We start from the raw sequence: 11,137 nt of genomic DNA on the forward strand, positions 1-11,137 counted from the left end.
AAATCAAGCCGGGCACTATTCAGATGGTGCAGAATTCTGTTTCTTTTGGAGGAGCGACAACTGAAGACCCCAACATGCACATAAGAAATTTTGTCGAGATCTGCAGCACTTTTAAGTATAATGGCGTGACTGATGAGGCTATCAAGTTGAGGCTTTTCCCATTCTCACTGAGGGATAAGGCTAAAGACTGGTTACATTCTGAACCAGCTGGGTCCATCACTACGTGGCAAGATCTTGCACAAAAGTTTCTGGTGAAGTTTTATCCAATGGCAAAGACTGCTGCTATGAGGAGTGCTCTTACTCAGTTTGCGCAGCAACCTACAGAATCTATGTGCGAGGCTTGGGAACGCTACAAGGAAATGTTGAAAAAATGTCCACATCATGGAATGCCGGATTGGATGGTAATCACTGGTTTTTATAATGGTTTGGGGGCCCAATCTCGGCCCATGCTCGATGCAGCAGCTGGAGGAGCCTTATGGGCTAAAAGCTATACTGAGGCGTATAATCTTATAGAGACAATGGCTGCGAATGAGCATCAAAACCCAACACAGAGGATGACGTCAGGCAAGGTCACAGGTATTCTGGAAGTTGATGCAGCCACCGCTATTGCAGCCCAGCTCCAAGCGCTATCAATGAAGGTTGATTCTCTGGCTACGTATGGAGTTAATCAAATAGCTATGGTTTGTGAGCTTTGTGCAGGTTCTCATGCTACGGAGCAGTGTTCTCTTTTCAACGAATCTGTTCAGTATGTGAATAATTATTAGCGACAACAGCAGCTAGTGCCAGCGACCTATCATCCTAATAACAGAAATCATCCAAATTTCAGCTGGGGGAATAATCAGAATGCTATTCAGCCACCATATCAGCAAGGGGTGAGTAAACAGTTTAACCCACCTGGATTCCAGCAACCACAGCAGTATGCTACAAGGCAATCATATCCTCAACAGGGAAGTGCAGCTGCACCTACTAGTGCTGATTTTGAGGAACTTAAGCTGTTGTGTAAGAGTCAGGCGGTTTCTATCAAGACCTTGGAAAATCAAATCGGTCAATTAGCCAATGCAGTGCTCAATCGTCAACCTGGCACTCTTCCCAGTGACACGGAAGTACCAGGCAGGAAGGAAGCTAAAGAGCAAGTCAAGGCTATTACCTTAAGGTCTGGAAAAGTAGCTGAGGATGAAAAGGCAAAAGAAGTAGAAGCTGAAGTTAGAGATAAAGAATCTAAGAAAAAGGAGAAAGCGGCGGAACCAAGGAAGACTACTGTTGAACACACTCTGCCTGAGGCTAATACAGGGGAGAAACAGCTCTATCCTCCACCACCTTTTCCTAAGAGATTGCAGCAACAAAAGCTGGATAGACAGTTCGGGAAGTTTCTGGAGGTGTTCAAGAAACTTCACATCAATATACCTTTCGCTGAGGCTCTGGAACAAATGCCTAGTTATGCGAAGTTTATGAAGACTATTCTTTCAAGGAAGGTGAAACTGGATGACCTTGAAATCGTTGCTCTCACGGAAGAATACAGCGCGGTTCTGCAACAAAAGTTACCACCAAAACTGAAAGATCCAGGAAGCTTCACCATTCCTTGCACCATTGGCAATCTAACTTTTGACAAGTGCCTTTGTGATTTGGGAGCAAGCATTAATCTGATGCCCTTGTCGATCTTTAAAAAGCTGGATCTTCCTGATCCAAAACCCACATACATGTCGCTACAATTGGCGGACCGTTCCATTACTTACCCAAGGGGCATAGTTGAGGATGTGCTCGTCAAGGTGGATAAGCTCTTCTTTCCAGCAGATTTTGTTATTCTGGATTTTGAGGAAGATAAGAAGATTCCCATAATCTTGGGGAGGCCTTTCTTGGCTACTGGCCGTACCTTGATAGATGTGCAAAAAGGGGAACTTACTATGCGGGTCCAAGATCAGGATGTGACCTTCAACGTATTAAGACAATGAAATTCCCTACAGAAGATTAGGATTGCTTAAAAGTGGATGTGATTGATTCCGCGGTTACTTCGGAACTCGAGCACATGCTAATGTCTGATGCATTGGAAAAGGCCTTAGTGGGAGAATTTGACAGTGATGATGAAGATAACAACGAGCAATTACAATATCTGAACGCTTCTCCCTGGAAGCGAAAGCCTGGACATACCATTTGAATCTCTTGGTACTTCTGACCTTAAGAATGCTGAAGGGAAGCTCAACCATCAATAGAGGAAGCACCTACCTTGGAGCTCAAACCACTACCTGAACACTTGAGGTATGCTTTTTTAGGTGATTCATCTACGTTACCTGTTATTATTTCAGCTGACCTTTCAGGTAGTGAGGAAGACAAGCTCTTAAGGATTTTGAAGAGAATTCAAATCGGCTATAGGATGGACCATAGCAGACATCAAGGGGATAAGTCCTTCATATTGTATGCATAAAATTCTGCTAGAGGAAGGTAGTAAGCCAACTGTGGAACAGCAACTGAAGACTGAATCCCATCATGAAGGAGGTGGTGAAGAAAGAAATTCTGAAATGGCTAGATGCAGGCATCATTTATCCTATTTATGACAGCTCGTGGGTGAAGCCCCGTACAATGTGTACCTAAGAAAGGAGGTATCACTGTGGTCGCAAATGAAAAGAATGAGCTCATCCCTACTCGAACAGTTACAGGATGGAGAGTATGCATGGATTATAGGAAATTGAACAAAGCCACAAGGAAGGATCACTTTCCTCTTCCATTTATTGATCAAATGCTTGACAGATTGGCGGGACATAAGTATTTTTGTCTTCTGGATGGTTATTCCGGGTATAATCAGATTTGTATTGCACCAGAGGATCAGGAAAAGACTACCTTCACTTGTCCATTTGGCACATTTGCTTTTCGTAGAGTTTCGTTTGGGTTATGTGGCGCCCCGGCCACCTTTCAAAGATGTATGATGGCTATATTCTCTGACATGATTGGAAATAACGTCGAAGTGTTCATGGATGACTTCTCCGTCTTTGGACACTCATATGATAATGTTTGAATAATCTGCGCGCCGTACTCAAAAGATGCGTGGAAACTAATTTGGTGCTTAATTGGGAGAAATGTCATTTTATGGTGCGTGAAGGCATTATCCTTGGGCATAAGGTCTCTAGCAAGGGTCTGGAGGTTGACAAGGCCAAGGTGGGAGTCATTGAAAATCTTCCCCCACCCAATTCTGTGAAAGGAATCCGTAGTTTTCTTGGTCATGCGAGTTTTTATCGGTGATTCATCAAGGACTTTTCAAAGATATCTAAGCCGTTGTGCAATTTGCTTGAGAAAGATGTGCCTTTCAAATTTGATGATGAATGTTTAGGCAGCATTCGAGACTCTCAAGAAGAGTTTGATCACTGCACCAGTTATTATAGCACCAGATTGGACAGAACCTGTTTGAGATGATGTGTGATGCGAGTGATTATGCGGTAGGGTGCAGTTCTGGGACAGCGCAAGAAAAATCTCTTCCATGTGGTCTACTATGCGAGTAAGACTTTAAATGGTGCCCAATTGAACTACACCACTACTAAGAAGGAGCTTTTGGCTATAGTCTTTAGCTTTGAGAAATTTCGATCTTATCTGCTTGGTACGAAAGTAACAGTATTCACTGATCATGCAGCTATTCGCTATCTGGTTTCTAAGAAGGATTCGAAGCCGAGACTCATTCGTTGGGTGCTTTTACTTTAGGAATTTGAGTTAGAGATCAAAGATAGAAAAGGTACCGAGAATCAAGTAGCTGACCATCTCTCTAGGTTGGAGAATCTCGATTCTACTTCACAAGATAGGACGTTAATCAATGAATCTTTTTCGGATGAGCAGTTGTTTGCAATTCAGGAGGAAGAACCATGGTTTGCAGCTATTCGCTATCTGGTTTCTAAGAAGGATTCGAAGCCGAGACTCATTCGTTGGGTGCTTTTACTTCAGGAATCTGAGTTAGAGATCAAAGATAGAAAAGGTACCGAGAATCAAGTAGCTGACCATCTCTCTAGGTTGGAGAATCCCGATTCTACTTCACAAGATAGGACGTTAATCAATGAATCTTTTCCGGATGAGCAGTTGTTTGCAATTCAGGAGGAAGAACCATGGTTTGCAGATATTGTAAACTATCTTGTCAGCAATATAATGCCTCTTAATTTGACATCCGCGCAAAAGAAGAAGTTTCTGCATGAGGTGAAGTGGTATATGTGGGATGAACCATATTTGTTTAGACAGGGAGCTGACCAGATCATCAGGAGATGTATTCCGTTCTGTGAGACGGAGGGGATATTACGAGACTGCCATTCCACGGTTTATGGTGGACACTATGGAGGTGAGAAGACGGCAGCTCGTATTCTGCAAGCAGGTTTTTTCTGGCCTACTTTGTTCAAGGATGCTCATCAGTTTGTTTTAAGGTGTGATCGTTGCCAAAGAGTGGGAAATTTGTCAAGGAAGGATGAGATGCCATTAAATGTGATGCTTGAAGTCGAGGTCTTTGATGTGTGGGGAATCGATTTCATGGGGCCTTTTATCTCGTCTTGCAATAATCAGTACATCTTGCTGGCAGTCGATTATGTCTCAAAATGGGTCGAAGTTAAAGCTTTACCGACAAATGATGCAAAGGTAGTACTAAATTTTCTTCATAAGCAAATTTTCTCAAGGTTTGGAACGCCTCGGGTAATCATAAGTGATGAAGGATCGCATTTTTGCAACCGTAAGTTCACTTCTATGATGCAGCGTTATAATGTGAATCATCGAGTAGCTACTGCCTATCATCCGCAAACAAATGGTCAAGCGGAAGTGTCTAACAGAGAGATAAAGGCATATTCTAGAGAAGGTTGTTTGTCCGTCAAGGAAGGATTGGTCTTTAAAGCTCGATGAAGCTGTTTGGGCTTACAGAACAGCATACAAAACTCCACTTAGGGATGTCACCGTTTCAGTTGGTGTACGGTAAGGGATGTCATCTACCAGCGGAGCTTGAGCATAAGGCCTACTGGGCATTGAAGAAATTGAACCTGGATTCAGATGCAGCTGGTAAGAAAAGAATGCTTCAGCTTAATGAACTTGATGAATTTCGACTTCAAGCGTACGAGAATAACAAAATGTATAAGGAAAATGTGAAGAGGTGGCACGATAGGAAGCTACATCCTAAGTTATTTGTGCCAGGGCAACAAGTTCTTTTATTCAACTCTCGGCTCCGACTTTTTCCTGGGAAGTTGAAATCAAGGTGGTCTGGACCTTTTATTGTCAAAACTGTGTTTCCACATGGAGCGGTGGAAATTTTTGAGAATGATTCGGACCAAGCATTCAAGGTTAACGGTCAGCGGTTGAAGCACTACTATGGGGACATGGCAAACCGAGAGGTGGTTAGTGCCATTTTGTTGACTACTTGAGAAAGGTACGGAACGTCAAGCTAATGACGAAAAAGAAGCGCTGCGTGGGAGGCAACCCATGAATTGTTGTTACAGGAACCCTTAGAAGTTAATAACCTATCCAAAAACACAAAAAAATCAGAAAACAGGGGCTGAAAAAAAAAATTCCAGAGACCCTCTGCGACTCCGCGCAGCTATGCTGAGCGGCCGCGCAGCTTGCTGCACGCCCGCGCAGAAATGCTGAGCGGCCGCGCAGGGGTCGAGTTCCAGAAAATTTTTTGCAGTTCAGAAAAAAAAAAAAACACAAAAACAGTTTTAGCCCATAAACCCACGAATTGTTCCCACTACCCCATCATTTTAACCCTTAATTCCCAAACCCTAATCTAATCCATACCCTATATATACATACACCTATCCTACATATCTCCCACAAAACTTCCTACACTTAAACCCTCTCACAAACATCAAAAATCAGTTCTTACACACTTCTATTCACGAATCAATGGCACCCAAGAGAGCACGCACTATTGACAGAAGCAGCACAGTTCCTACTGCTGATTCTTCGAGGGGCACTGCTGCAAGGCCTCGGTTAACTGACAGAGCTGCGGAGGAGGAGTACACTAGGTTGTTGGGGAAGCCGATTCTGAAGGAGAGGGGGTTTTTACCATCAGGGAGGGATGGTGAGTTGTTGCCCATGATTGCAGAGAAGGGGTGGATAGCTTTTTGTGAGTCACCCGAAGCAGTACCGATGAGCGTTGTTCGCGAGTTCTACGTGAACGCGAAGGCTGAAAAGAATGGGTTTTCTGCAGTCCGTGGGCTGACGGTTGATTATCATCCTGCGGACAATTGGCCGTGTGATTGGACAGCGAGAGAGGAAGCCCGAGGAGGAGAACTGGAATGAAAAGACTGCTGAGGATTTTGACTTGGATTTGATTTGTGCGACTCTCTGTCGACCGGGCACAGTTTGGAACCGCAGTCCAGCCAATAATGAGTATCGTCACTTTCCGGCGATCGCCATGAACAGGTATGCCCGTGCATGGAATGCATTTATATGTGTTAATATTTTGCCTTCTTCACATGCACACGAGGTCACAGTTGAGAGAGCACAGCTGTTGTGGGGAATTCTGAATGAGGAATACTATGTGGACCTTGGTGAGTTTATCTACCAAGGAATTCTGAAGTTTTTGAGGGGAGCAAAGCATATGAACATCCCTTATGCATCCACGGTTACGAAGCTATGCCGAGCAGTGGGAGTGAACTGGCCGGCTCATGAGCAGTTGCAGTTGCTAGCAGCTCCGATAGATTCTGGCACTCTGAATGGGATGCAGGAGTGGACCGGTGGTGAGCCTGAGGAGCATGGGCTGGGTTATCGTCTTCCAGGAGGGCGTCCAGCACGAGGTGCTACTATGGCTAGGCCAGGGCGTGGTGAGGCTGGTTCGTCGAGAGCTCAGGAGGGTGCTGGGATGGGTGATGCCCAGTATAGGAGGCTTTCACGGCGGATGGATGCCATGTATGAGACGCAGAGTAGGTTTGCTCAGGAGCTCACCCTTGCGTTAGGGACTGCTTTTCGAGGCCTTGGAGCTGATATCCAGTGGCCAGTTTTTGATGAGGACTCTGCATACCCGCCGCCTGATACTCCATCCGCTGAGGGTGATGATGATGATGACTCCGAGTAGGTATACCCTGTGTTCCTTTCTACTACTTTCACTGAGGACAGTGAAGATTTTTAGTTTGGGGGTGGTAGTTAAAGGAATATTGTGTGTGTGTCATTTAGTTGCATATTCATGATAGTTAGTTCATATAGTTGCATAATTTATGCCATATAGTTTTTTTTTATGAATGTCATGTAGCTCATGCATTTACTATGATCCCTTTTGCAATGATTTATCGACTGAATTGTGATATTGATGCGAGTGTAGTGATAGCATTAAAGTGATATTAAGTTGTGTAGGTTGATATGCATGCTAGAAACAATTGTAAGTCCACTGAGTCTTAAAGAATGCGTAAGGGCTAGATTGTTGTTATGATTTGGTTGTTTTCAAGGTCAATCTATTTATTATGCTTAGAATTCGATTATAGGTTCTTAGTGATAAAAACATGAAAAAGAAAAAAAAATTTGGAGAAAAAAAAATATGGAAGTTGTTGCTAGTTGTGGCTAGGCGTCAAATGGCTAGTAGCCGGCTCGCTTATGTTGCGAGTAGTCTAGGGTTGAGTAAGATGGAGCGAAACGCACTTGCTCAGAAGTTATTAAAAAAAAAAATCTGCCTAATTGATCAAGAGTGGGCTCTTTGGTATTCGAGTTATTAAGTTCTTAGGGGACTTTGTGCCTAGTGACCTAAGGCTTTTAGAGTCTGGGATCCGCTAACCTAACGCTCGTTACATGGATACCATTGTATAAGTCTTTTGTGGACCTCACTCATTGCACAGTCAAATAAGCATTTGAGTTGTAAATAAAAAGCACAATTCCGTAGTAAGCTCCAGAGTTCTTGTAGTGTTGTATATCACTTTGTGCCTAGAATTTTTATTCTTTGTATAATCGTAGGATTGCCTTGAGGATAGTCTAGTCATAGTAATTGGTCTAGTTCTGAAGCATATCTGTTAAGCATTCGCACACACCATGTTTCTGGCTGTTTGTCCGGTTGCATGAGTTTATTGATCTTTAGATGTCTAACTGCATTCGTTGAGATGTGACAATTTGGTTGGTTAATTGTAGTAAGGGGGATCGTTGTATTTTCATATAGATTGCATTCATGCATATTTTTTATTTGTTTTGAGTCTGTGACGCTTGAGGACAAGCATCGATTTAAGTTTGGGGGTGTGATAAGTGGCATTTTATACCACTTAGAACATCTTAAAATGGCTTAAATTGGTGTCTTGAAATCAAGTATTTTGTGTATTTAATGCGTTTTTCTAGTGTTTATGCATTTCAGGGTATTAGTTGCATTTCGGGGGAGGAATCATCAAGAATAAGCCTTGGCATGTGTTCACCATTGCGAGAGGAAAGGAATGGGCAGATTACGGCGAAGAAACGGAGCAAGCTTGGAATTTTTCCAGTAGGGTCCTGCGCGCCCGCGCAGCAATGCTGAGCGGCCGCGCAGTAGCCTGCGCGCCCGCGCAGAAATGTTGAGCGGCCGCGCAAGGTCGGGGAAAAAGCTGAATTATTTTAGACTTCTACTTCTGTGTGGCTTCCAACTTCTATGTAATCTGAGTTTTATGGGACTATTATATAGGTAGATTTGAGACGTTTTCATAGAGAGTATTAAGGAGATTATGTTTTAGATTGTGTTTTACGCAAGAAGCGAAGGAGATAAGGAAGAAGACCGATTTAGCACACCGCAACGAAGAGGAAGCATATATTTTTGTGATTCTTGTTTCGTTGTAACGTTGGATGCTAGTTTTCTTGCTTTGACTTATTTACTCTTGTGACGTACTCTGTTTTAATATAATTAGTTTAGTTATTATTTTCTTGTGTTTGTTTATCATGATTTCATATGAACCCATGATGGCGATGAGTTCTATTATGGGCTAATCGTGATCATGGGGTTACAATGGATTTATTATGGAATTCTTTAGTTAATTGTTTAATACTTTAGTGTGTGATGATTGTATGATATCTAGTATTGGTTGCGCGTATTCGTCTTATGTGCGTCGCGAACATATAAGATAGGGTGTTAATCTCTTGTGAAGCGACGGTGGATCTTGAGATTTAGAACTTGCCATGCTAGCATAGGTTCATGTACGTTGTGCATGATTAGTGGGTAACTCTAACAGTTTTATTTGCCCTATGTAATCAAAAGGAATAACTTGTGGTTAAATCGTTGTGTTGTCAATTTCTGTAGACATATAGGAACTCAACATAATTGATGACTATTCAACTTCTATCTTAATTGTGGATGCTTGGTAGAATGGTATTAGTACAATGAAAGTTGGCTTTTATCAGTTTCGTGTTATTCGATTAATGTCATCACTGTCACATGCTAAATGTAATAACAATGGCTATAGAAGGAAGTAATAATGAAGTTGTGATCTCATGAGTGTTTTGTTATTGATAATTTGAAGTGTTAGTTAAGTGGTTAATTAAGTAGTTAATTATAGTTAATATTTGATCAACAATTTTAAGTGTTATTATCTTAACATTGAGAAGTAATCATACATTGGTGAGTGAGTTTAATTAGACAATAATTTAGTCTGAGTCTCTGAGGGAACGAACTAGAAAGTATTCTATATTACTTACGAACGCGTATACTTGCGTGAATATTAGAGCGTGTTTTCGCCCTAACATGGACCATAAATGACTTTCCTGGATATGCAAATCTGTCAGGTTATGTTAATAAGGGTTACAAGAGCTGTTCCATATATGGTGATGACACCGTTGCCAAATATTTAAGTCATAGTAAAAAAATGTGTTATCAAGGGCATCGTCGTTATTTGGATGACCATCACCCCTATAGGAGACAAAAGTTGGCTTTTAATGGAGAACAAGAGCTTGGGCGACCACGTCCACCCCTTTCTGGTGAAGAAGTGTTAGCACAATAGGAACGGATTAAATTTTCTTATGGAAAGGAAGTAAAGAAGTCCAAAAAGGTTGATTGTCTGTGGAAGAAAAAGTCTATTTTTTTAGAGTTAGAATATTGGAAGTTTCACCATGTTCTTCAATGTCTCGATGTTATGTACATCGAGAAGAATGTGGGTGATTTAAAGATTTATGGGATGAAGTCCCATGACTGCCACATCCTCCTCCAACAGTTGCTCCCGGTTGCAATTCGATATGTTCTTCCGAATCATGTTAGGGTCACAATAATACGATTGTGTTTCTTTTTCAACTCCTTGTGAAGCAAAGTAGTCGATGTTTCGAAACTAGATAAACTGCAGTCAGATGTGATATTGACCTTGTGTGAGCTTGAAAAAAAATTCATGTCTCATTTTTTGATGCTATGATATATCTCATAGTCCACTTGTTTTGTGAATTGCGTTTGTGTGGACCAGTATGCTATAGATGGATGTATGCGTTTGAACGGTTTAATAAAGAGATGAAGAGTTATGTTAGAAACCGTTATCATCCGGAAGGTTGTATCGCCGAAAGTTATCTTGGTGAGGAATCGGAAGAATTCTGTACCGAGTTTATTAAAGAGAGTTGCAAAAAAGTTGGTGTTCCCACAGACCAAGTCAGGCTTTCCGGTCCCTTATCCATTGTGAAAATGAAGGAAGTCGATGAGAAAGAGAGAGATGAAACACATTTTAACTGTCCTGTTAAACAATTCTGAAGTATTTCCTTATATAATGTAAGTTCAGTTTTATTTCTTGTAAAACCCTATCTTTTCGGTAAGTATTCTTGTCAGTGAATATAATTAATGTTTTTTTCTCGGAAAGCATAATGAGTAGCTTGCAGAAATTCATCAAGAAAAGAAAAAGAGTGTTCATTGGCTCATGGGAGAACATAATCGGCTTTTTGCTAATTGGTTTGAAAGAAAAGTTGGTTTCTCTTTTCTGACTTATATTGTGATTTTTATTTCATATAATTAATAAGTGGCTTATATGTAGTTAATGACAATGTGTATAGGTTAGGAGTAAACTTATGGAAAACCGGGCCGCTGTTTCAGAAACGATAAGATGGTTGGCTGCCAAACCATATTATTCTGTTTTGATTTACGAAGGATATTTAGTTGACGAAGTTCGGTACTTCACAAAAGATCGTGATAAATCAAGGGTTGTTCAGAACAACAGTGTTTCTTTATTTGCTAAGACGGTTCAACTTTGTAGTTCTAGGGATTTAAATCCGATCCAGAGTGATA

The 11,137-nt window shown here is 41.6% G+C and overlaps 1 non-coding gene across 1 annotated transcript; it reads right to left on the reverse strand.

Annotated features, from left to right (window-relative positions):
• Window positions 1-281: 281 nt before the first annotated feature.
• LOC141709323 (small nucleolar RNA R71) lies at window positions 282-388 on the reverse strand. The gene has a single exon (XR_012569907.1). It is a non-coding gene; the product is annotated as a small nucleolar RNA R71 (small nucleolar RNA).
• Window positions 389-11,137: the final 10,749 nt, after the last annotated feature.

The sequence above is a fragment of the Apium graveolens genome, chromosome 2, assembly GCF_009905375.1.
Source record: "Apium graveolens cultivar Ventura chromosome 2, ASM990537v1, whole genome shotgun sequence".
Classification (NCBI taxonomy): Eukaryota; Viridiplantae; Streptophyta; class Magnoliopsida; order Apiales; family Apiaceae; genus Apium; species Apium graveolens.